The 27,987-nt window shown below is 35.0% G+C and overlaps 1 long non-coding RNA gene across 9 annotated transcripts; it reads right to left on the bottom strand.

The window, feature by feature from the left end:
* Nucleotides 1–74: 74 nt before the first annotated feature.
* On the bottom strand, nucleotides 75–27,987 carry LOC104879400 (pumilio homolog 6, chloroplastic). Of its 9 annotated transcripts, XR_009465746.1 has the most exons (12): nucleotides 21,550–21,718; nucleotides 17,471–17,973; nucleotides 16,161–16,872; nucleotides 15,540–15,765; nucleotides 14,312–15,374; nucleotides 14,076–14,217; nucleotides 13,856–13,963; nucleotides 11,205–11,417; nucleotides 10,973–11,083; nucleotides 4,723–4,917; nucleotides 2,508–2,679; nucleotides 75–482 (listed from the first exon to the last, which is right to left on the bottom strand). It is a non-coding gene; the product is annotated as a pumilio homolog 6, chloroplastic (long non-coding RNA). The 9 variants fall into 9 exon arrangements; XR_009465745.1 differs by lacking the exon at nucleotides 17,471–17,973; XR_002030119.2 differs by lacking the exon at nucleotides 17,471–17,973 and having other exon boundaries at nucleotides 14,312–15,765; nucleotides 21,550–21,758.

The raw sequence follows: 27,987 nt of genomic DNA, 5'->3' as shown, positions 1-27,987 counted from the left end.
CAAGATTATCTTTTAAAGAGGGAATTTCACAAACACCCTGAAATTTCTAGTTTTCTAAGGTTAACAACACAGAATAAAAGACAAATTCCAGAGAATCAAGATTCAAGGGGAATTTCTTATCCAATAACTCCCCTCCCTCCCAAATATTTTGCAATCTTAACAATATCCTATACATATATATGGTCTATACCAATGCATACACTGCTCAAGACATATATTTACTACTTTACAACATTAACCCCACTATTTATGACATAATTTTCCAGCAAAAAGCTCCCAATTTCCACTTCTTTTTCTTTCTTTCTTTTTTTTTTTTTTTTGTTTTTCTTCTGTTCTCTAGAACCAATTTTAACAAATTGATGTCAAAGGACAATCTCCTTGAAGACCCAGCTGCAACGCCTTCATGGCTGTGACTCTACTGTCAGGACTCAACCGAGCATTCCCATTGCATTCGCATCATCATGATCACGATGCCTCAATTTCTGCATGCAAGAAAATAGAAAATGGCTCAGAAGACATACTCATGTTCTCGGAGTCCCTGTCACTTGGTGTTTACTAAGATTTATCACACACGCAGAAGAGAAGAGAAGAGGAGAAGAAAAAGAACCCCTGAATGAGAAACAATGAGAGAATATGCATATTTTGGTCAATTTGCCTTCATAAATGCCTGAATATGCAACAATCAAATAGCACAAGGTATTATATAAGCAGCACAATCCCATGGATCACAGGGGCATCATATTTTAGTTATCAAAACAATCTCCAGAAACCAATTTATTAAAAACATTCTCACAATTAAAAAAGCATACCAGTTAAGTCATCTAAACACAAGTGATAGGACTGTGTGCTCAATGCAAGTTCACGTCTGCCTAAAACTTGCCTGAGTATAGTGAAGAAGTGAAGTTTTCAACTTTAAGATCAGACAAATAAAAATCTTTGAAGCAGAAATCACTGCATTTTTAATTGTGGATGGCTTCCATTGCAGACTAATTAAATGAACATGAAACAATAATGCAGTACACACGAAAATGACATCACAACATAACTTAAAATGCCTCTTTCAGTTTTTAATTTATGTCAGGGCTATGGAAATATCATACCAAATGAAAAAACAAAAAGAAACTGTGTCAATATTTAAGGACAAAATTGCAAAACCATGGGCAATTACACTCATTTCTTGGGCCTTGGCTCAGATTAAGTTGTGGTTAGGGGGTAGACCAGCAATTAATCTCCCAATTCCTTGCATACACACAGATTATACTTAGAATTTTGTTTGCAGAAAGCTGGTTTGTTGAGGAATGCTGTTCCACAATTGAGTCAGTAATTGATTCCCATGCAAATGACCATCTAATCCATTCACTCAAGCCTAGAACACTTGCAGCTTGTATGCATACCCAAATATCTACACAAACTCTTCATTAGGCATCAATTAGGGCTGGAAAGTGACTTAGAAGCCTCTTTTGAATTCAACAAAATTTAAATGAATTCTTTGAAAAAATTTAAAAGTTAGTGTTACAAACTGATTTTGCAAAATGGACCTGAAGAATGAGAAAACTGTCCTTTGATCTGTCCAATATCAGGCTCATGAAAGAGCAATTTGGACAAGATTTGATAAATCAAAAGAGAAATTTTCTCTGCATGGTTCAACCCACCTCAGATTGATTGAAGAGCCAATCTGGCAGTCTTTAGTACTGTTCAATTAAAATATTGCCTTATTTATTCTTGTCTAATTAGGCCTTTAATCCTATAAATATGAAACCTTAGAGAATTCATCAACATTTTTCTCATGCAAAAACTTAGAAAAATCTTTGGAGACTACTTTTCAAAAAGAAGTGTGTTACTAAAAATCTTCAGTGATATTTTTTAAAATGATACATGTCCACGGAACCTTGCTCTTTTTCTTATCAGGTGTGACTCATGAAGAGTTGGCTTCTAGTGAACCTCCAGCAAATTTTTGATTGTTCATGTCAAAGGTCAAAGCATGGATTCTCACTCTCATTTAGTATGGAACCAAAAGATACACCGTCTCACTAAGATGGATTTTATCTGAAGGGCTAATACTTAGCCGTGTCTACCTAAAGAGGTGGAAAGAAGCATACTGAGAACTCAAATAAATGCAAAGTATTAGATCTCCACATCTCTTACACAACTTTAGAAAAGATGCAAGCACTAAGGTTTTTAGGTGAAGCATACAATCATTTTAAATCAGGGATTTCAAAATAATACAAAATTGATACTCTTGAGTCATGATACATGAAAAGCTTTTGTTTTAACATTACCAGTAACATTAAAAGTAACAAATAAAATGAAAGCAGGAATAATGTATCATTATTGGGGCACCCTTAATGTTCTATTTAAAAGCTAAAGACCTGAGGCACCATCAGTAAAATACATGCATCCTTGTTTAATTGGAGCACTAATGTCTGGAGAATCAGAAAACACCCATACAAATCCTAATTAAAGGGAAACTGAGAAAGTAAACACCAGTTTGAGTGATGAGCACGCACCTTCTCCAAATAGCTGTTCAAATCGAGAAACAATGTGTTTTCCGTAAGTGTATTTCTTCAAAGCATGAGCATGAACTCTTATACGAACAAACAATGATTCCCGCTGATTATCAGTACAGATGTCAAGAATCTTCTGAATGACATAATTAGCAAATTGGTCTTTCATCATTATCTACAAAGGTAAAAAACAGAGAGAATGTTAGAAGCCCCAAAACTGCATGATACCCAAAGTTCCATGAAAAGTAAATTGCACCATTATCTGCAACCATTGAATAAGTAGGTCACCCAAATATCAGTATGTCAACCTTAAGGAAAAGCTGGCTATGTAGATTTAAGATAACATCACATAAAGGCAGCACTGTCATTGGAGGTAAAAGAACTGTTTCTTATCCAACATACAGAAAACCAAAGATAAAAATGTCCGTCAATTAGAAACAAGCTGGATTTTATTCCCATAGCATGATAAATAAGGAGGCATCAGAACAAAACCCCTTAACAAGAGTGCCATTTCCATGGTCCACATCATGATAAATAAGGAGGCATCAGAACAAAACCCCTTAGCAAGAGTGCCATTTCCATGTTCCACATCACAATAAATAAGGAGGCATCAGAACAAAACCCCTTACAAGAGTGCCATTTCCATGGTCCACCCAATCAAATTAACTAGACTTGTAACTGAAGTTTTTTTTAAAAGAAAAAGGATTAAAAAATGTACTATATCAGAGGATTAGCAACATGATCAATTATGATAATGACAATCTTCATAAAGATACATCATGCAAGGCTAAATAGAGTGTCAATATCAACACTAGGCAAAAAAGATATTTGAAAAGGTTCTAAAGTTTCCTGCAATAAGTTTGTGTAAGAGATAGGACCATCCCCAAATGATCCATATTGTAACCATTGTGGAACAATCTCAAAAACCCTTCCCCCGGACCACCAAAATACCAGGGAATCTTTGATGAGGAAAATTTATTCTCCCCTGACGTTTTGTATGTTTGCTAAAAAGGTGGAACCGAAAAGAGGAAAATATCTACAAGAATATTTTCAGGTGAAAAATACAATTTCTAGGTTTTCCTACTGCTTGGGGCTTGGGGCTAGTCTGGTTAAAAAAAAAAGGATCCTTTCTCATCTCGTATAAAAGTAGAGAAATAAATATCCAGATGGGACAAATAAAAAATGGATCGGGAATGGAAAGGGAAGGACAAATAGAATTAGGGATCTGAAGCCAATAAAAATATGATATAATGAATCCAAAGCCAGCATATTAAGATGACAACAGGTAGAGATCGGACCAGGTGCCAACAACCCAAACATGATCATGCGTCCCAAGAATATTGCAAAGAGTCAGGCAGGTCATCCTAATAGCTATAAAGGTAGGTGCATAACTATATTAAAGAAAACAAAATACTAAAATGCTAAACAAGCCTTAACCATAAATATGCAATTTCAAATCTATCAAAAAAAAGAAAAAGAAATATGCAATTTCAAACCAGAAAATACATTATTTCAATGCCCTGAACTTCATGTCAGATATAAAACACTGAACTTGAGATGAGTTTAGATCTGATTATTTCTGGCTTTCTTTGAATCAGGGGCTGAACCTAGTTAATCTAAAATGACTTTGATATTTTTCTAATGGATATTTTATTCTATTAAAATAATCATATTACTTCAATTTTGCAATATTTGGTTGGGTGGATGGCTTATAGGTCACTTTCCAATAAGGGGCTAATTTTCATTGCTTACAAGTTACAAATAAGACCCTGGGTGCTATCCTATAAACAAGATTTTGTACATAGAATCAAAGAGAATGTTCTCTCTCTTTTTCTTTTTTTTCCTCTCCCTATATTAAGTAAAAAACTATTAATTAACTTAAAAGTTTTCCTCAAATATATATAAACAAAACCTCAAATTCCTGGAAAAGATAATCTTCCCCAAATTTTCCAAGAAACAAAACGATGTCTGGGGGCCAACCCAGCTGATTCCAGCACTACTGAAAACATAGGTAAAAAGAAAATGTAAAAGAATGCTATTGAGAGAAGGTAAAGCAAGTGAAATAATATAAAAGAACTACTTGGATTGAGAAAGCTTGCAACAAATACTTCATGAAATTTAAGTCATCCTTGATTAGATCAACTAAGTTTTTTGTTGTTAGGACATTCTCAACAATTATGAACCCAATATTTAAATTTATGCTTTGGATTTGACTTACCAATAAATTGTCATTCCCTTCATTATGGCCAATGATCTCCTCAATCAAGAGTCCCCGTTCATTGACGTCACCATACTCCAAACATTTCTCAACAACATTTGATGCAAATTTATGCTGACTCAGTTGTACAATATGACCTTTCAGCTTGTTAATAATTTGGCTTCTTTCATGAGGCTTCCCTCTCTCCAATACATGCTGTGAGAAGCATAAGCAAGTATTCTGTCAGTAATAAACAGTTGAAACATAGAGTTTGCATTAAAAAGAAACTCCATGCATACAAAATAAATAAATAAATAAAAGTCCAACCCCAGAACGTAATTAGCAAGAAACTTCACTCCTTATGCATAAAGTATATCAGGGATATGTGCATACAGATATCTCCACAATCCGGTACAGATATCTCCACAATCCGGTATGGTGTAAAATGTCATTTAAAATAAAAATAACAGCACATTTTTCTTTTCTTTTGTGTAAATATAATTTTTTGTTTTGATAGTATTATGTTAACAATGCTTAACAAAAAGTGCACTTGAGTATCCACAGTATATACAAAGGCACCAAAAGGTCTACTCCCACCCACTACATGGAGCTCAGTCAATCGATACAAGCCAACATGGACAAAGAGCGGTTTCTTGAACCCACTTCAAAAAATTATACATGAATGATTGCTTGATAAGCTTTTTCTGTATTCTCAAATAAACGCCTATTTCTTTCCTTCCATATTGTCCAAAACAAGCGTAAGGGAGAGCAACTCTCCAAGTTTTCTTTCTCTTTCTCCCAATGAAGGAGTCATGCCAACTTAGAAGGACCTTCTTTACCAAGGAGTGCATTACCCATTGAATACCAAATAAAGCGAAAATCAGTTACCACAAGATTACTGATTTTCAGCATAGGAGGATGTGATAAACTGTTTCTTCTTCCTCTTTACACTAATAGCATCTATTCGGCATCATCCATTCCCTCTCCTTTTAAGCTGGTCCATCATCAAAATCCTTCCCCATGTGGGCTCCCAAGCAAAAAGGCAGACCCTCAATGGATCCCAAGGGAAAGGAGGAGACCCAAATAAGAATAAAGAACAGAAAAGAACAGACACCATTAAGGAAATGAAAAGATGAAATAAGACAAAGATAAGAATTGGTCTTGATATATATATATATCTGTATATTTGACAGGCCTTCATTTCTTTACTATATTATAAGGCTGAGATTCTATCCCTCCTTAATGGCTGCGCAGGCCAAAGCTTTTGGGCTTTCCAATTTTCTAGTGAAGAAAGATTCAGCCATTGTAATCTCCTAGTAACTAAGAAGGAAAGAGGCTCCTAAAGGTTTCATCAATGGCTTCCAAAAGAGGATAAAAATTTTTGGTATTTTCTGTAGAGGATTGTTTGCCTCATCAAATCATAAATAGTAAATCTTTGGTTTGTTCATGGATTGTTTTCGTTTCTTTCACATGCGTGCAGCTTGTATTGCTTCTCTTTGTAGAGCTTTTCTTCTTATTTTATGACTAGATTTTGCCTGCTATGCAAGGATGTCTGGTCCCTCTTGACCATTTTATTTAATAAAAATAGATTGGTTTTATTTCTGAATAAGAAAAAGGAGAAAAAGGGAAATCGAAAAGGCCAAAGATAACCCAATTTTATCCAGTAAAAGACCATAACCAAATTTGTAAATCTTGTTGATTCAGCCCTGTGAATCCAAGGTGCATAAGGGCAAAGAACATGAGGATGTGATTCCAAATGGAAAAACTCAAGTTGGAATATGACTAAGACCTTGTTTGATAACTGTTCTCAAACAATTCTGAAAAACAATTTTTGACTACAACTTTTGAAAATTGTTCTTTAAATTTTCGTAAAATAAAAGTCTTTTCGGGAACCTAAAATGTTTTTAATCTGTTTTTAATATTTTTAAATATATTTTAAAAATAATTTTTATATCTAGTGTTTTACTTTTGATCATTCTACATGTTTGTATAATTATTTTTTAAAGAAGTTCTTAGAAAACAAGTGAAAACAATTAAAAGATGTTTTCTAAAAATGCCTAATTTTTTATTTTTTAAGAACAAATAACAGAAAATGGTTTTCTGATTATCAAACGTGTTTTTGTGTTTTTTCTTTTTTCTAGAAAACAAAAAAATTGTTCTAAAAAACAGTTGCCAAACAAGGCCTAGAGCACTTAAATTGATATGATCAATAAGACAAACAAGTCAACAAGGCAGCAGCTTCTAAGATCAGCTGCACCAATATGATAACCTCTTCTTTGATCAGGAAACAGAAAAAATCATAGAGAAGAACAAATACATGAAAGAATGAGATAACCTTCAATCAAACATAAAAGGTGTTAATTATCTATTACCGTCAACCAACCATTGTTGTCCCAAAGTGATGATGTTGCTCCATTATTTATAGGTGAGGATGAAAATATCAGTTTTCATGGATATATCAACAATTCGATTTTACAGATATATTAAGAAATATCAATGAAAATATTGACAAAAAATGTTGGTGGAACAAAAATTAATCAAAACTCATAGATGTTTGGAATACTCCAAAAAAATGATAGAAAAAACCAATAAAGATCAATTAAAAATGCAAGGACCTTGGTTCAAGCCTTGCTCTTTGAATCTAGTTTAAGTGATTTTTTAAACAGTGTAAGTAAACAATCCCACATTGACAAATTGAAGAAAAACAAAGTTTTGTTTAATAGATGGTGGCCCCCCTCAACTGCTGTAATGAAGAGCGTGGACTTGTTGGGCTCGGTGGGCTGATTGGGCTTCCCCTGGCCCAACGTGTGCAACTAAAAAATTTCCGCATTTAAACCCCAATTGAAAAAGGTGTTGATGAGTCACCGATAAAGTTGCCAACAATACAAAAAATCAGTGTAATATCAGTAAATCAGCGAAAAATGAGAGAGAATTTGAAAAATTGGAAGAGCGAGATATCTGTCCTAGTTGTCCTGTAGGTGCCATCCGATACCCCAAATATTGGTGACATATCTTAGAAAAATCATGACATTTCAATCCTTGTTTATACAGAACAATGGCAAAACTTTGAATCTTTCTCATCTCTAGGACATAAGCAGTGAAGCTCTGAACAGGGTGGTTGTTATCATAGATCAAACATTAATTCATGTTTGTAAGACATCGTTTTCCAAAGGCAAAAGCAAGACCAGACACAGAAAATTTTCCTTAAGGAACTTCTTTACACAATTTTTTTTCCCAATATGATTCTTTACACAAAAACTCATGCAGGGAACAATTTAGATCCATGTTTATAGGGCTGACTCAAAGAAAGGTATTTCATCATTCTGCCCTAGGCTTCATTTTATTTTCTCTTAATTTTTCCTTAAAATTTTGCCGGTTCTTTTCAACATTACCTAAAAGCACAGATCCTAGATATTTCATGTATGTCACTCAATTCAGAAACCCATTAATTATCATTATGTGTGTTCACTTCATAACTTGGCAATCTGAAATTTTGTGGTAAGGTTCATGTAACTAAACTCTGAATAAAACATTAATTGATTAGTTGATTTGCATAGGCAGCCAAGCTACAAACACCAATTCCCGTCCCCATCAAAATCAAAACAAGATTTCAAAATACCGAAATTTCACAAAGAAGATTCAATTGGTACAATTCCTAGTAATCAAAACAAGATCTCAAACTATTCAAATTTCATGAAAAAAATAATAATTGGCAAACTGCCTAATAGATCCAAGATGATATTCTAAAAATTCAAGTATTAAACAATGGCAATAAATAAATTCAAACCCAAAAAAAAATCCTCCAGTTTATATTTCCTATTCAACCAAAAAGTTTGAGATAATGTTACAACCTCTAAGGTGGATTTGCTTGTCTGTTTGAGAGTTTGACCAGGACCAAAGTCTATCCTGCTGTTAAACATTTCTAAAATTTATGTAATATGCTAAGAACCTTGAACTCAACAGACCAAAAATTTGACACAACTATTTTTAGTAAGTTTATGAACCCTTTTTACAATTCTGCTCGATCCAGGGTCATACAATCTTGTAATTCATAAACCATTCTCTGTACAAGTTCTTCCCTTTCGCCTTCAATTTGGACAACAGCATTTTCTCTCCTGAAAAATATTTCTATAATTGAAGATAAAATACTTTATGCAAACATGGAAATATGGGTAATCTTCTTTTCTTCAGTGAGGATGAGTATCTTCTCCTTCTCTCCTCTTTATTGGGTCTTTTGGAATGATCTAATTTCCCCCTCATAGAAGTAAGTTGATTGATAGTGAGACTTCAAGACAGACATGGATTTGTAATCATTCCTAGCTGGAGCTTTAGCTAGTTTCTATTTTTTTGATAGGAAACAACAATTAATATATTGATAGAAAAGAATTACAAAAGAAGGATCAGGAATCCTCCCTCCAAAGATAAAACTAAACAACACAATAAAAGAATAAGAAACTACACTATGAAAACTACGAGCAAGCTCTCTTGGCTAGACCATCCTGTTGAAACTACACATTGCAAGCCAATCTAGTTGTAACACGTTAAGGGGAATGCCCTTAAAAACCACGAAACAAAAAGCCCAAAGAGAAGCAAGAAAATGAATGGAATCCCAAAGATTCTCTTAATTCCTATCTATGTCCTCAAATATCCTAGCATTTCTTTCCTGCCACACAACCCAAATTAAAGCAATACACGCATTTTGCCACAGAACTATCCCTCTCTTGGAAGTGCCAAAACCTTTATAATTGATAAACATCATGTCTGAAATGCTTTTCGAAGGAACCCAATCCATCTTGGCTAGCTGAAATAGTCTGTGTCACAACCCCATCGTCAAAGAACAATGTAGGAAAAGATGATCTGTTGTTTCTCCGTACTTCATGCACAACTTACAAATGTCAGAACTAAGAGCTTTGTAGGGCCTTCTCAATTGTAGCAAGTCATTAGTATTTACCTTCTTATGTGCCACTAACCAGACAAAAGACTTGACTTTGAAAGGGACTTGAGAATTCCATACAAACTTAGTAGGGAAAAGAGGAGATAAATCAGGTATTTGGGACAAGGCTATAAAGAAAGACTTGACTGTAAACAATCCTGAAGAAGATAAAGACCAGGATCTCGCATCTGAGCCGAAGTGGATAAATACATACAGTCAAGAGATTGCATGAGACATTCTAGATCTTCTATCTCTGAATCAGAAAGGTTACGACAAAAATTAAAGTTCCAAGAGAAAGGGCGAGCAGAACCGAGAATTGAAGAAATAGGGATATTTTTATCCGTGACTACTCTAAATAGTCTTGGATATTGTGATCTCAAAGGCTAGTCCCCCCACCACAAATCTTCCCAAAAGCGAATTCTTTCCCCATCTCCTACCACAAATCGAGTATACTTTGAAAAATCTTGAAAGACTTGTGCAATAGCCTTTCAAGGACAACGATGTAACCATCTGACTAAAGTGTTGGCATCCTAACCATTTGAATGTGTCCCATAAATGCTTAGAATGACCTGATGTCACAGAGTTGTACTCTCCCTAGGATACCTCCACAACCACTTCCCTAAAAGAGCGAGATTCCTTAAAGAAATATTCCCAAACCCCAATCCCCCTTTTGCCCTCAGCTTACACACTACGTCCCAAGTAACAAGATGATATCTTTTACCTTCCCCAACCCCTGACCAAAGGAAATCCCTTTGCAATCTCTCAATTTTTGCAGCCACTGAAGCGGAAATCTTAAACAGGGATAGAAAGTAGCTAGGAATGTGGGAAAGGCATGAGTGGATAAGAGTTATCCTACCACCGAAAGATAAATAAGTCTTTTGCCACCCGTCTAATCTCCTAGAGGTTCTCTCAATCACTGGATCGCAGAATCCGCAAGCAATTGGATTCCCTCCCAAAGGTAGACCCAAGTAGAATATAGGCCAATTAGAAGCCTTGCAATCAAGCAACAAGGCTAACCTAGAAAGATGATTCTGATCAAGGTAGTTTAGCTAGTATTCTATTGTTTCCCACTTTCATCTCTTTCATGTGTAAATCTTCCCTCCTTTATGCTAAAGTATAAAGAAATATGGAATTATTTTGAGGATTCAAGACAAAGGAACCCAAAGCACAAATTTGAATCAGATGCATGAATAGCCATTAAGCATAGGATGCAACATTTTTTTTTTTAACAAGAAACAGGGAAATACAGGAATAAAAGCATAGGATAAAATCTTGAGAGACAAAAACATAGGGAAAAAGGAACAGCAACAGATGCATCCAAAAATGAAGAAAACCAACCTGAGTAACATAATTGCCATACTGATCCTGAGCAAGGGAACAGATAGATTCCAGGATCTCATCCACAATAAATTGGCTTTGTAATTCATCCGTACAATGTTCTAGAACTCTCTATTACAAACCAAAAACATGAAGCAACTTCAGATTATATAAGCATTTAAGCAAAACAAAAGATCAATGCACACGACAAAAGAAAAAGGAGCACACACCACTCTGCTAAAGTTTATATTACCTGAATGACACGGCAACCATAAGGATGCGTAGAAAGTGTTGCAACATGACTACGAAAAGCAGAGATAATGAATCCAATTTTCTCTGTTGGAACACTCTCAATGCACTTCTGTATTACATGATTTCCATTTTGGTCACGGACACATCTCATAACATGTCCATCCAGCTCACGGACAAGAAGTGTTTTCTGTTCAAGCTCAATAACATCAAGTGCCTGCATCATGAATCCAGCACATAACAGACTTATTTCAATGAGAAAAGAGTCAGTTTAAAAAATAATTAATCCCTTTTTTATTAACAAAATGGCCTTTTCAAATTCTATAAGAAGCCAAAAATATCATGCATGTAATTTTCCATTTCAATGAGAGAATCTGAAATTAATTAAAAAAATTAGGCATTTTAAAAATATACATTCCTCTGTATAAAAAAATAAAAAATAAAATGCTTTGATCAGCTGGCAGAGTTTGTGCGGGGAAAAAATGAGGAAGGTCTGAAACACTGCCCCTCAGTTTATTTTGGCACATTTGGAAGGAACAAAACTGGAGAATTAGATGGTATTTAACTGGAGCATAATTGGAGAGTCAGGTACTTTAAGATTTGGCAGGAATTTTTTTTTTTGATAAGTAAACACACAGAAAAATATTATATATAAAGAGAGAAAAAGGCGCCTAAAGGCCGACCCAAAGCATACAAAAAATAAAGAACAAAAAAGAAGAAGAGATACAAAAAATCTCATCAGCCCTCATCTAGGACCCAACCAATCAAAAAAAAAATTTGATTAAAGGTAAAAGTCTTTCATCTATAACCGACTTAGACCAACACCAAAAATTACATGCAAAAGAGTTTTTCCTCCTTTGAATTGAAAACTCCTCATTTTCAAAAGCAATTATGTCTTTCCTTCCAAATCGACCAAAAAAGACATAATGAGGTTGCCATCCACACCTTTCTATGCTTCTTGCCCATGAAGGAACCATGCCAACCAAGAAGGATATCTCTAACCAAGAACGGAAGGACCCATGTCACACCAAAAAGAGCAAAAAAAAAACTCCCATAAAACCCTTGCCTTGGTGCAATGAATTAGAATATGATCAATAGACTCCTCTTCCACACAACAAAGGAAACATGTATTAGCTAAGGATCACCCCCTCCTTTTTAGTTGATCCAAGGTTAACACCTTTCCCCAAGAAGCTTCCCAAGAAAAAAAAAACCCACTTTAGTAGGAACACAAGGGCTCTAAATGATGCTCTTTGGAAACGGTACTGCACTTCTACAATCAAAAGCATTATAGAGAGATTTAACAAAAAAGTTCCTGTCCTTAGTCTCTTTCCAAATCACCCTATCCTCCAAATTAGTGTCTAGCCTCTTTCCTTGAATTGTCAATAATAACCTCTCTACCTCCTCCACCTCCCAAACATTGAAGGGCCTAGAGAACCTAGGATTCCAACCCCCTTCCTCACCCGTTGAGTCCCACAACTCCACTAACCATGCCTTTTTAGAAGCCGCTAAGACATACATGGAGGGGAAAGAATCACAAAGAGCATCGTTCCCGCACCATACATCCTTCGAAAATCTTACTCTTCTACCATTCCCCATAGAGAAAACAATTTTGTTTTTGTATTAAAGACCTTTCCTTCCTAATTTCCTTCCAAAACCCCACACCAAACCCCTCCCTCACATATCAGGTACGCCACCCCCCCTTCTTCCTCCTCAAAGTTCCTACGAATAACTTGCTTCCAAAGAGTCTCCCTTTCAAAGTGCCAGTTCCACTTACACAAAAGGGTCCCTATTGAGAGTAGAAAGACATCTACTGTTATTGATCTTGTCCAAAAACATTTTATTTTTCTCAATCTATTTGTCAAATTTTGGAATATAGTTATAAACCTTTTTGGAAAAGATATTAAGATATACATACCCAAAAAAACAAAAAACAAAAAAAAAACCCTTCATTTTCATGAGAACAATTCACCCATGAACAATGTATGTTGAGAAAAATAAAATGACAAGGATTGTACAAGATCAAAAGTTCTGCCAAAACTGAAAAGTCCTAACTCCAAATTATCAGTTAGGAGTCAAATTCCAAAAATGAATTAGGAAGGATTTTGAAAACTTTAAGAACATGAAAAGAGCGCCTTGAACAACACATTTAATCAGCAGGCCCAGGCTGTGATGTATTAAAATAAGTATGTGCGCACAACCAACATGTAATCGCAAGACCAAAACAAAGGTTAAAGCACCAAATTTCAAATGAATTTCATAATGTTTAACTAGTTGAATCATTACATGTCTCAATATCCATAGCATCCCATTCCAATACTTAAAACCATGATTGTCCCCCCTCAGTATCTTATTGCAGCAGAATAACAACTTTGCCACATCATTACACATCTGCTCACCCGGTAGCCATTATATTCTATTAATGAGAAAACTAGGCATGCCAAAGGGCATATCATGCAAATAAAGATAAAACAATTTCCCATAAGCATATGACAACATCTCAAAACTCCCAAAGTTGATTGAAAAGAAACAATAATTTTTACCAGAAAATGTAGTCATACCCACACAATCATGCAGTTAATGCACATGCAAGCACCCAACACAGCCAACATATTGTTGCTAGATGCTACAAATAAGCATAGTGAGAACCATACATACCTTTTGAATTACACGACAACCATACATCTGCAAACTTAAAGGCAAAATCTGGCCTGCAAGTTGACTTGCCAGCTCCTTCCTCTGCTCAGGGTTTCCATGTTCAAAAAACTGGGCACACCGAAGACAAGCAAAAAAAATGTAATGAAGTAATTAAGAGAGCCTAAACAGGCAAAAACATATATATATATATAAAATAACTTTACATATTCTGAAAATGTACCTTTTGAATAACATAGTTACCAAAAACATCAGTCATTAATTTGGAAGCATGTGGGAGTACTTCTTTAAATACAGATGCCTTCTCTTCAACACTACAATTTTCCAATTTCTGTTGAATGAAGCGGCTTCCATGTTGATCAGCACTGAAGTTGAAATACAAGATGATCTAATTTTCAGATACAATGAAATATAACAATTATAGTAGGGAAAAAAAATTAAACTATGCATAGATCTTGCCTGAATTCAACAATATGCCCTGCAATATCAGATAGCTCAAATCTTCGACCTTTTCCGGATTTCAACTCTTCAAGAAAAGAATGTGTTTTTGGGTCATCATATCCTCTTTGACCTTGCCATCCAGAAAATATGCCTACATTTTTGCCAGAACCAGGAGGATACCTTATTTCATTTCTCCCTCCAGGAAGACAGGTCACACCTGCTGGGCTTCTTGGTAAAACTGGACTTGCAAGAGGTGAGGTTGGGAATTGCATCAACATACCCATGTTTGTTGGGCTTCCATGATAATTAGGACTTGCAATGCCCCCTCTTCTATGGTTCAGATTAGTTAGGCCCCCACTTCTCTGATGTTGGAGTTTCTTGTCAACTGAGCAAGAAGCAACATCAGACTCTCTGTGTGTCTCAAAAGCACTGACCTGGCTCCCAATAACACCACCTCTAGATACCAGTGGATCAAATTGACCTGAAACACTATATACATCCCCAAAAGGCTGTTGAAAGTATTGCATATAAAGAGGATCAGCAAAAGAAGGCTGTGGCGCATATCCAAGCTGTCCATAGAACTTGTTTAAATGTTGCATATCAACTGCTTGGGTGATGCTTTCCCCGGTTGAAACAGCAGAAGTTTGAGCATTAAAGCTGGGACCCACAGTGTTATCGAAAGCCAAGGGAATAGCACCATGAGGAGGGTATCCAGCTACAAATGGAGGAAGAACTGCAGTATTCAAAGCAAATCCACCAAAACTGTACTGTGGAGAAAATAAACCTGGAGGTTGCAGATTGGGGTAAAATGGATTTGCTGAAGTCATATAAGCTGCTGCAGTTGCATAGAGTGGAGGTGTGAATCCAGATGACTGAAGCACAGGCTGTGCCTCAGTTGAAAACTTGGAGGAACCATGGAGATATTGATCCATGTTAATGTTTGTATGGTTTGTTCCTTGAAAAACCATTTGAGACTTGGCACCTTGAACTTGAAATGAATTGCCCTGTTGTTGATGTACCTGGTGTTGCAGCCAGTTTTTCTGACGGTTGTGGTGCCAATCTTCTTGGTTTTTTTTGTTCCCTGAATTTGGCAGACTAGATGTATTACTATCCTTCATTTTAGATTCAGTACTGACAAAATCTGAAACAGTAATACCACCAATTAAGACATCATCCTCTAAATGGACATCTAAATTGTGGGCATCTCGTTCAATAAGAGCTGGTGAGGGAGGTGTGCTGCCAGTACCGTCAAGAGACAATGAGTTTGATACAGGGGCAATTGCAGGATTAGCATTTGATGATGGTCCCAAATTATCTGTGACCAGAGTAGATGCAACTAAATTTGATGTGCCGACAGAGGAATCATGCAAGGAGCTGCTATCTGCATCATGTTCAACTGTTTTCCCTGGTGATCCATGTATTAAGGAGCGAGACTGATTATATACAGGCGATGGAGTTCTGGGGAAATCATCCTGCAAATTTGAGACAACCATAATAAGGTGAATAGTTACAACAAGCAAGTAAAAGGGAACAAAGCTAGAAGCAACTACTGCTTACCATAAATTGATTCTAGAATTTTCCTTATTAATAACTCTGAATGAATTGTGGAACAAATTATGCATTTGCAACAAGGGATTAACTTGAATTAACTCTGCCACATACAGATGATTTGTAATGCATCTCCCAGTGGATGCCATTCTTGAAAAGGGGCTTACTTTTTTTGAGGGTGAATAAGCACAGGGTGGTGGTGACTTGTTTGACATTCCCAATGAAACTTATAGTGTACTGGAGCATTATGGTTCATCAGTTCATGAATGGAGAAATAAGCATCCCACTAAATAAAATGGAAAAGTAACAATTCAATTACCTGTATCAAATCGACTGAACTTCTATGCTGGCCTGCCAGGAAAGCTGCATCCTGTCCAGACCAGAACGCACTGCTTTGGTCTTCCCAATCATCAGAAGGTTTTTGAGGTGATCTGTCATCCTCAGACTCTTCCTTGTGGGTAGAAAGGGTACCTTGAGACAAACGGAGCGATCTGCCACCACTGTCATCTAAAGAAGTTAATCCCCGACTATTTCCAAAACTACCAATATGCCGTACCAGACGCCTGTTCTCCCATGAGATTAGAGGTGGAGGAAGTCTAGGATTCAAGTTGATTTTGGAACAGTAATATGCTAAATAAGCAGGGTCAGCACGTAACTGCTCCTCAGGCTCACAGTTTTCAATTAAACTGTTTAGATTTGCATACCTTGCATTCAAGCTGGAGTTCTGTGAGGACATAAGGTTTTCTATGGCAGCAAAAGAACCTTCCATGCTTGGCGGAGCACTCCCACTTCGATTAGGGGCAACATCCCTCCCATTGCCAAAAAACCTATGGTCCGTCAGAAGCAAGCTCAACTCTTCTGCAGCCATGCTAGAGGATGATGGTGCAAACGTTGCAGTCTCCTTAGGAGACGGCCATTTTCCACTTGTTTCCAACATTCTAATGGGACTCTCAGTAGCCATCTTTCTAGAAGATTGATGTTGACCTTTTTTCTGTTTTGCAAAGAATTTTACATAGCCTTCTAAGAATCAGCTGCATGACAGGCCAAATGGCAAGCTCATAAAAATCTATTGGAAAGAGATTCATGATAAACTAATGATATCACACTTATGATTAGATAATCATCCAAAATGCAGAGATATGCTTGAAAGTGAAAACCTAATCAAAACAAGAATTATACCAGCCTGAAATAGGTAAACCCAACATTTTTTAAAATTGAATGTCTATAGAATCTATAGAATCCTTACAAGAATTGACTAAAAGAGAATGTATAATTTCCTTGAAGGATCTCAAAATTCTTCCCTTTCATGTGTAATACTCTTCTCATATCTTATCAAAACATAAAAAAGGAACAACAAATAATAAAATAAAAATGAAATAAAATAAACACTTAAAGAAATCATTTCAAAATGCAACAACCACATACTATACATCATCCACAACAGAGTCTCAAACCATATCCTTAATACAATCCAAATTGAGTCATGAACAGAGAGATACATAATCACTTCAGCATCAAAAGAAACATAAAAACAAAGATGCTAACATCGGCATGCTAAAAACCTCAGCAAATGAAACATTCTCAAATCCATCAAAAACTTAAAATAATATCCACAAAACAAGATCTTACTGTTTTAATCAACCTCCACAGCTTAAAACATATTTCATGCCACTTATTTCAGAAATAAAGCCCTCCAAGATTGGACATTTCAACATTCTGAGATCATGCTAAAACTCATTCTAAAATACTTATATTGGATTAAAGTATACAGCTGTTTGATTCTATTCTTTCAGAAAAATTTCCTGTTCTTCACTCTTTTTTTTTTTTTTTTTGGATAGGTATCTGTTCTTCACTCTTAGAGATCAGATAAACAGGAAACAAATTTTTAAAAAAGAAATGTTTTATATTTTTGGAAAGCTTTGAAAACTCAGTCAAATAATTTTTAAAGCATGATAAAATGATGTGCTCTCAAGACTGTTCCTTGTTCTCTTAGAAGTGTTCTGTCTTCTCATAAACCTATTCTTTCAAACTGTAGCCAGAAATGGAAACCACACAGGCGCTAGATTTCAGCAGCCTCCTTCACTCAACAACAATTGGAAACACTGCTCTTCTGAAGCACTTTGGCTATAAGCCTGATAAAAAATAAAATTTGAAAAAATAAATAAAATAAAGAAAAAGATAGTTGTTTTATGTTCAATGCATATCAGAACCCTTTCAAAATATTAAAATAAAACCTTAATGCTCCATTTGGCAGCTGAGAAACAATAGGAAAAGAAAAGAAAAGAAAGAAATCAAATTTTTCTTTGGATGGACTGATAAAGATGATTATTTAGCACAAAATAATCCAACATTTGAAGGCTTTATAAATGTCGAATTTATAAAAGTGAAAAGGCTCTTACATCATTTGAAATTTTAATTCAATGTTGAATTAAATTAAATTGTTTCATTAGTAGTTCTTACACTCTTATAATGGCATTCTTTCTAGATGCGTGCACACATACAAACATATAATATTGGATTGTATGTTATATCTCTGTATATACTCTTAATTAGCCAAAAAGAAAACATGATTGTCATAAACGGTTTCAGAAACCCACATTAAAAAGGCATATGTTGGACAAGTAAATCCAATAAAGATCCTAATTTCAATTTGCACAAAGGGTTGACAGCTGGCCATACTTGAAATTATGTTTAGAGGATTTGATTATCATCATATTTTAGTATTTTACAAAGATCTTATCCAATTTAGCACCTCTTCTTGGAGGTTAATACTTTTTACAAACTCTTTGAAGGATTCTATTTAATAAATTTCATACATAATGAAATTATATTAGATTGGAATTCATGTAAGGAGGAGGTAGATTGCTTGTCTTATTGGGGGCTTTAAAGATATTGAACAAGGGCATGGCAAATTGCATTTTATCTTACATAACTAAATCAAATGGTAATGAGATAGTATTTCTGTGCACTACAAACTTTTGAAATAAATAAATAAATAAACTAACAAATAAGATAGAAAAAAAAAAAGAATTTAAAAAAAAAAAAAAAAAAAAGCTAAATCTAAATGTCAGACTGAGGAAAAGTGGTATGCCTGATTTCCCCTTGGATCCAGATCTTCTCAATTTGGTGAATTTATTATCCAAATTTTGGAAAGTTGTGATTTTGAAGTGAGCCAATAGTGGAAGTTAAACAATCATTGTCTATATATATATATATATTCTCCAAAAAATCCAACCCATTCCCATGCACGAAACTAATTATGATCAACTTCTCATTACCCATTACAGACTGAAAAAACAGATCACCTTTCCACAAACAAACAATCAAGAACCATTAGATTAACCCATGACCAAAAAAAAAAAAAACCAATATCCACCTCCATCTAACAAAAAAGAAGAGGGAAAACACATCAATCAAAATTGTGAATCAGAGAAATAAGTACCATCAGAGTTGAAGAAGCAGACTTTGTTTGTTGTGGAAGAGAATTTCATCAATCATTTTAAGGAGAGATAATGTTAAAAAAATAAAAAATAAAAAAAATCTTAAGAAGAAACACTGAGTTGGAGTCTTCAAAGGAAAAATGCACTATTAAGTGTCACATGTTTTGCATTCCATGTTCGGTTACTAAAATCCATTTGCATAGATCAAACACACTAAATGGATTGTAGGGATTTTTTTTCATGTTTTAATTTTCAGCAATTATGATTAACTTTTTATCAAAAAAAAAAAAAAAAACATATTCATTAAAACTAAGAGATTACAAGAGACGGATGAGAAATCCCTCCTTAAGTAACAACACTTGATCAAAAAGAAAAAAAGAAAATAATTTCAGCACTCATGATTATTAAAACAACACCTTAGTCAAAGAAGGCGAGCTTCTTATCTTCTGAAGACCAAGACAACATAAAATATAAAACTCAGGGAAAAAAAAATATTTGCTCTGTTTTCTTGTATAAAGCATAATATAACTAACCCATTTCCAACACTAATGACACAGAGAAACCACAAAATTCCCAGAGAGCTTAAAGTGTGTGCAGAATTGTACACAAAACCCTTCCTTTTTAACCCTGGTTGAACTTTTTACAACTAAATAAACATTAAAAAAATGGTATTGCCCAGATAAAAATAACCCTTTTGGTTGCTCAGAAAATGTGAGAACAAGAATAAAACATGCAAATAAGCTCCAAAATTTATGCTATCTTTTTCTTCCCCTCAGTTATCTCAGCAACCAAACAAAGAACTTATATCAACCAGATAAACTGTTTGGTTTCCCAGAAAATGTAAGATTACTCAAAAAGAAAGCTCCAAAATCCTTCTTTTTTGGGTGTCTCCCTCACTTTCCCAGAAACCAAACAAACAACTGATCAAAGCTCAGCCTAAATCCATTTTTTCTAATAAAACACCAATGTCAAACATGGAGACTCAACACAGAAAAATATAAATAAAATAAAATAAAATAAGACCAGGCTTCATGCAAATGTAAGAACAAGAGTAATTTTATTTTCTTCTACCCTCACTTCTCTCACAGATCAAACAACAACCAATCAAACCACTGCATATCCTTATATATATTTCCAATAATAATACCAATTAAAACTCCATGCAAAATGTAAGAACATACGCTCCAAAACTTATTTTATTTTCTTCTCTCCTCACTTATCCCAAAAACCTAACAACTGTTCAAACACCACATAAATCTCAATATATTTTCCAATGATGATACTAATTCCAAACACAAAGAAATGAGAAGGAAAAAAAAAATCAAACTTTATTCAAAATCTAAGAACAAGAATAAGCTCCACATTCTCATTCTATTTTCTTCTCTCCCTCAGTTTCCTCAGCAACTGAACAAACAACTGATCAAATTTCACCATATATAGTGTTTTCCTATTACAATTCCAGTTCCAAACACAGAAATGAAGAAAGGAAATTTCAAAGTCTGTGCAAATAAGAATAAGCTCTAAAATTCGTTTCTAATTTCTAATCTCCTTGGGTTTTCCCGGAAACCAAACAAAACTTGGAGAAATGAAAAGAAAAAACCTTCAACCTTCATGCAAAAATTCAATAGCAAGAGTAAGCTCCAAAATTTTATTCTGTTTTCTTCTCTCCCTCACTTTTCTTAGCAACCAAACACTCTGATCGGGCCGCACCAGAAATCCGCCTTTTCTAATAATAAATTCAAATCCCGAAGACACAGATGAAAAAATAAAAACCCAATTCAAACTTAATGCAATATGTAACAACCAGAACAATCCCCAAAATTTCATACTGTTTTCTTCCCCCGCTTTTGCCATAAGCAGCTGATCATACCGCACAAAAAACCCTTACAGGTTTTACAATAACAGTTCCAGTTGCAAACATAGCGAAACAAAAAAGAAAAACTCAATTCACACTCCACACGAAATGTCGGAACAAGAATAAGCTCCAAATTTTCATTCTCATGAACCAAACGAACAACTGTACGAACCCCACCACAACCCCTTCTTTTCTAATAACAACCCCAATTCCGAACACAAACAAACCCAAAAAGGCAAAATAAATAAAACAAAAAGAAAACAAACAAAACACGCAGAAGAAAAGAAAAAAGAGAGAGAGAGGGAGAGAAAGAGAGACCCAATTTGGACTTCATGCATGCAACACGAATAAAAGCATGAGCAAATTGAAACCCTAGCTAAGGCTGATGATGGAGCAAGGAAGGAAACCCTTACAAGATATTTTCAGAAACTGAGGAAGATTCACTGTTGCAAACCCTAGATTTTTCTATATAGAGAGGGAAAGGAGAGAAGAGAGAGGAGGGAGTATTTGGACTAAATAAATAAATGGTTTGAGAGAGAGGAAAGAGAGAGTGTGGTTGTGGGTTTTGAAGGTTTCTATAAAAACTAAAAAGGCATAAAGGCACTCATACCTGACAAGGCCCTTTTCCTTCTTATTTTGCTATGTTTTGTCTTGGGGATTGTGGAGGAAAATAGCATTTGCCATTTATTTATGCCTTACTGTTTCAACTGGGTTTGTTGCCATTTTGGTTGGAACTTGGAACATACTCCACTTCTCCTCGTTGTCATTTTGGGAGGGGTGACATGCAAAATTTGGTAAAAGGCTATGTTTGTTTTCCCGGAAAATCCCAAATAAAATCATTCAGTCATGTGATGTAGATTGAAGATGGAGAAGCATGAGTAGTAATAATTTTCCAAAGCTAGTTGTACGAGTAATAATGAAATATAAAACTATTGTGATTGGGAAACTTGTCTAACCCCAACTGCATTGCCCATCAATACCTATTTTTGGTTGCTAGGACACTTGATTATTTGATTCTATACCATATCTGTCAATTTTTCTAGAATCCTCACATGGCCCTTATACACCCTAATATTGCTGGATCTCTCATTTCATCTCACTCATTCATTATGACTCATTATCACAATTTGATCTTACTCCTCTTTTTTTGTTTTGCTTTTTGTGTTTTTTTTTTCTTCTGTCATTAATAGAGATCTCCTCCAAAAAACCCATTCCCTATACACTTCTTCTTTGTCACCATCGTTTCTAAAAATTCATACAACTTTCAAATAGCTTTTAACATATGAAATTTATGTTTAAAAAAATCGTGGAAAGTGTGTTTAGAGTCGGAAAAATAAATTTTTTATTTTAAAAAACATAAAACAATTTTTAAAATAAATTTTAAAATTTATTTGATAGTAATTTTAGAAAACACTTATAATTTTTTGAACACTTTCGAGAATTTTAGGAATCTCGGGGATTATATGTGCATTGTTATGACAAGATGACCATAAATTCAATTTTCAACTACAGTTGATGGGGTGTAGAGAATCCTTGAATTCCATAAAATATGCCAATGAAAGGAGGCTGTGAGGTTCAAACCCTATAATCCAGAGGTAGATTTTGACTGTAAGTTTTAATGGAGTAGGGTCAAAAAGAGAATCATTCACATCATTAGAACAATCCATATCCAATAGAATCCCCTTACATTTGCTAATGTTTGCTTTCATGGAATGTTTGACTGCTTTAGTGCCTAATCTTCCTTCCTTTTCCCCCTAAAAACATTTAAAAAGTAAACTCCATATCTCCCAAAAAAAAAAACAATTCCTTTGATTAGGGGCTTGGTGAAGCATTGATTCCAGGGTTATTCTAGAAATGGCGTTTTAAAAATATAGCTTTAGCAGCCACTTGTGCAATTATTTAAAGCCCATTTAGAAGTAATTTTGATTAGAACGTTAATGACACTTCAATTAAATAGCTTTTTTTAAAAAAGAAAATTCATTTAATATTTAAATATTAAAAAAAAAAACTTTTGACACTTTTTTTTAATGATGTTGTATATAATATAATGGTAATTTTGAAAGAATTGTTTGAAGTAATTCTTTATAATTTTAAAAATAGTTTTCAAAAATTAATGATGTGTTATATAATATAAAAGCGCTTTTTAAAATTAAAAAAGCGCTTTTTAAAATTTTGACACACCTAATCTTTGTAAGAAAAGCGTTCCTAAACATCAAGACCCCACTAAAATCTTTCCAAGAGTTGCTTTGAAACAGAACAGACTCTTACTTCCAATCAAGCTCCAAGTAGATTATCAAGATCACCCCTAATGCACCCACATTATTTTGCAAAGCTAAAATTTCAAATTCCATATTAATTCAAAGCACATTGACCCAATGTGTAAGTCAAGACCCGGCAGCAAGAATGCTATTTTTTTGGAGCTTGTAACCAATGCACCTTGATCCTAAAATCTTATTTGTCAACAATATGCACAAAAAGTAACAAGTTCCCCACAAAGTCATCACATCAGAGGCCAGTTTTGGGCGCAATGGCTGACAATTATGATTCATGAGCAAGCAAATTTCCTCAAACCATTTGCATGCTCAATACTCTTCCTTCAAACCCAGAAGCACCAGCATCCTGCCCTTGCTCAACTATAGAGAACAGAGGATAAAGCAAAGTTAGGTGGTGTTTGTTTTTTTACTTAATTCTAAATAGAACTTTAATGCTTAATAGTATTAAATATTAGGTTGTTTATTTTTGTAGTATTTTATTTCTATTAAGTATTAAAAAGTAAAAAAAACTAATATGTTATTTTTTCTATTTAGAAAAAGCTACATATTTTGGCTTTTTTTATTTAGTAAAAAGTTTATAATAAGTCATGAAAAAGTAGAAAAACAAACAACTTAAATTCTAAAACTAAATTGTTTTCAGCAAAAAGCCAAAAAAACAAACACCACCTTAGTGTCATTTTTCTTGCTTTTTCAAGGTTGATGCATTGCAAAAACTGTGCCCGTCTTATTTAGAGTCAGTATTTTTGCATGTTTTTAACACTATACAATTATCAAGTCCAAAACATGAGATTCGACAAGAGAACAGTTCAAGGATTCAAAGGTGAACGAACTGGCAGGTTATTTTTTAAAAAGCCTTTTCGGCATCGGACAATCCAAGAAATAAAAAGATAACAATTTTTGCCATCCATGTCAATTTCAGAGTTGATGGAGTCAACCAGCCAAAGTACCCTTCCCCTATTTTGTAATTCAATTTTTCTGCTATTTTGATGTCATAAAATGACAAACACCATAATGGTCCACCTAGTTGCTGACCTGTTTCAAACACAACATAGCGCATGCCAAATCGGCAAGAGGAAAAAATCACACTAGCTACTAACCAACTTTATACTTTATGAGAATGAGCTCTAAAGGCAACAAAGAAGAGGATGAAAGTTATTAGACCAGAAATTCAATGCAAACAATATGGCACATATAGATAGATTTTTTAAAGCTTGCATCTGATTGTCATGAAAATTTTGAGAACTTTCCCACATTTGAATTGATCCTAAATCCATTAAACTCATAAAATTCAATCTACCAGAGACACCCAAACCAAACCCCCTCCCTCAGAGAGGTTTCTGATTAACCACAGCTCCTTTTGTTTCTTCCAGGAGAGCCTGGGAGACAAAATTAAATTAAATTAATAAAAGCAGTAAATTTCTCCAAGGTTGTTGAAGAGCATTAGGAGGGGATAGAAAGTTATCCAACAATTTTAAGTGGACAGGAAGTTTCCAACTCAAGAAATTTGGTTGGCAATTGTTCCATCCAAAGTGATGTTCCTTCCGCGGGAAGCAGAATGGGTAAATCTTTACCATTGAACAGTTGATGAAGTGGGGCTTCTACTATGCAAATAAATGTAGTTTGTGCAGAAGGAATAAGAAGTCACACAACCACATTCTTTCCCATTATCCAATGAGTATACAGCTCCAATCTTAATTATTATTTTTTTATTACTCTTCAGTGCAGTGCAAGTGCCTCCTGACTGGTATAGGAAGTCATTACCAATTGGCATGGGAAGTGTGTAATAAATAAAATGTAAGAGTGGAGACCTACCTTTATGTTCATTTTGGCCCTTTAGAATGAGCACAAGAGAAGGATTTTTGAGGGGCAAGTATACAATTACAAGGCTGAAGGCAACCTGGCTACATCCTTATCCCTTTGGACTTCAACCTTAAGATAAGCCCAGAACTGTTCCTTTAGGGACTTCATTGATGGCCTTTTTCATGGAGGGGAATCTCGCCTTCATCTGTTCTGCTTTTTGTTTCATAGATCGTGTTTTTCTTGTCTGTTGCTTTCTTTTATTATGAATCACATATCCTTTCTTTTAGGTATTCTGTGTATGTCTCCCATATATTAAGGCTCACTGCCTTTGACATGTGCTTATGTGTAGATAATTGAAGAATTCACCAATAAAGAATGCATATGGTAGAACTTGGAAGGGCACGCCAAAAATATGAGAGGAAGAAGACAATTAACAGGTATTACACCAAGGAGGAGCAATATGGTTAAAGCTTTCAAGGTACAAGAAGCAAGAATGAGGGCTCAGCAGTACTAGGAAAGAATGAAAGCTCACCAGTCAATTTTATATTATCAGGATATTGAAATGATACTTAAGCACACAACCACAAAATAGTTGGTTTCTGAAACAAGAGATGGCAGCTTATGACTCAAACTGTGATACATCACTTTGCATATATTGTACCATATGCCCACTTAACTATAAATCTAATCCATTTAATACAGTCCAACTTAAGTCTGGTATAAAATCACAAGAATGCGTCTTTGAGTCTTTCATGTATCCTTAGTCTATAAAGTCTCAATGTGCAGATTAATTTATCAGAAGAACAAACTTATCCTGAATTTCTACGCATATTTTAGAATACTTTCCAGTCATAAAGTCTATCCTCAACATAGAATCTTCTTTCAAAATAACAGTGCCCACTGACTTCTAAATTCCACCTTTGTCTAAATCCTACCACCATTGGCTGGTTAACCATTATCTTGTATCAACTCTGTAAAAACAATCCATGTTTCCATTTCAGACATGTCAACTATCTCTTCCAGGGGTTTAGAAGCAGTCACAGGAAGATGGTTTTACGGAGAAAGGTTATTCTAGCAACATTATGGGTCATTTGGTAAGAGAAAAAATGCCAGACTTTTAGGACAGAACAAGAATGCTAATGGATCTACAAAAGAAGCTCTTTTTTTTTTTTTTTTTTAATAACTTCCTGGATGTCTGTCACTGAAGATTTTTTTTTTCCTTTTTTCTAGGCAAAGATCAATTCTATTAAAAACATCTCCTAAAAAAGTGCACAAAAAGTATATATAGTGTACAAAAGATGCCAAAAGGCCAAAATAAAGCGAGGAGAGATACAAAAAACAATACTCTCTCCCTACTTAGTGCTGAGCCAATCAATGAAGTCCAACATGGACATTGAGTAATCATCTATATACACTCTGACCTGCACCAAGAAATTAAACATAAAGGAATGTTTGATTGCTTGATCCCATTTTCAATGTTTTCAAAATCTCTCCTATTTCCCTCCCTCTTGGTTTGCCCAAAATAAGCACAATAGAGCAGCTTTCCAAGCTTTCTTCCTCTTTTACGCAACAAAGTATCCCTGCCAACCCAAAAGGATGTTTCTGGGTTTCTCGAGTTCCCTAAGTTTTTTTTCCCATCAGGTGGGGTGTTGAGAATAGAGATTAGTATACCTCTCACATAGGAGAGTGGTGGAGATCAAGGTGCAATGACTCCTCTGTCTGAAGGTACCTTGAAGCTCAACTTCAAGAATTGCTCCTTGGGGAACTCATGTCAAATGGAAATTGGCACACTCATACAGGATCACACAGTTAGGATTATCCAAGCTCTTGAAGATAACTGAGTTTGGCCTAGATATCAAAGCAAAAATTCCAGCATAACTAGAAGGCCCGAATAGTGTTCCGGAGAGTTGGGAATCCCCAGTCTCAAGACATGGAGATAATTCTTTCTTGTGTTGCCAATGAAGGGAGGGGATCATAACTATATGTCAATTGGGTCCAAAGATTTGGGGATTTCCACAGAGTTTTGGGCTGATTCTATTCCTCAAAACCCACATCCGGTAATCATAGTAGCAACATGTTCGCTAAGAAAGCAGCCATCTGTCTTGTTGACTGCGTCGGGCATCACATGCCCCCTAAGCTTTAACCTACTTCCCATGTTTCAGTTTTATCCATGTAAACTCTCTTGCTTAATACAATAACATTTCTCATTCCTAATGGTATATATTGAATCAATCTTTTACTCAATAATTAGAAGAAGAAAAAACCACAATCACAATCAAAAAGCGCGACAAATGACAAAGTTGAAAGGAAGAAGTACCAGGGATTAGGGCTAATTTAATGAGGCAGCTTCTTGTCCCTTCTCTGTATAGTCACATCCCACAACCCGTTACATATGTGCTTCGGCTGCAGAAATTTGGAAGAAAACATAATAAATAAATAAATAAATAAAAACGGAAAATGAAAAGAAAAAGGAAAGAAAAGGGGGTTCTGGATCTGTGAAGAAAAATAAAATAAGAGAAAAGCGTACTGAGCATTACCCATGATGCAGATCATTCCAGCAATGATTCCAGAGGAAGAGTCGCTTCAAACCAGACCAACGCCATTCTCCCTCTCCTAATTCCTCTCCTCATATTTTGCCCTAGCGCTCTCTATCCTTCTCTCCGTCTCACCTATCTCCAATCTTGGATTAGTCTGGGTAGGGGTGCGAGTTCCTCTTGATGGGCGGTGTTCATGTGTGGTGTGAAAGCCCAGGTGACAAACGATAATCCGGTCGAAGAC

The sequence above is a fragment of the Vitis vinifera genome, chromosome 5, assembly GCF_030704535.1.
Source record: "Vitis vinifera cultivar Pinot Noir 40024 chromosome 5, ASM3070453v1".
NCBI classification, from domain to species: Eukaryota; Viridiplantae; Streptophyta; class Magnoliopsida; order Vitales; family Vitaceae; genus Vitis; species Vitis vinifera.
The sequence above is the reverse complement of the archived record's forward strand: the minus strand, read 5'-3'. Positions and strand labels throughout refer to the sequence as shown.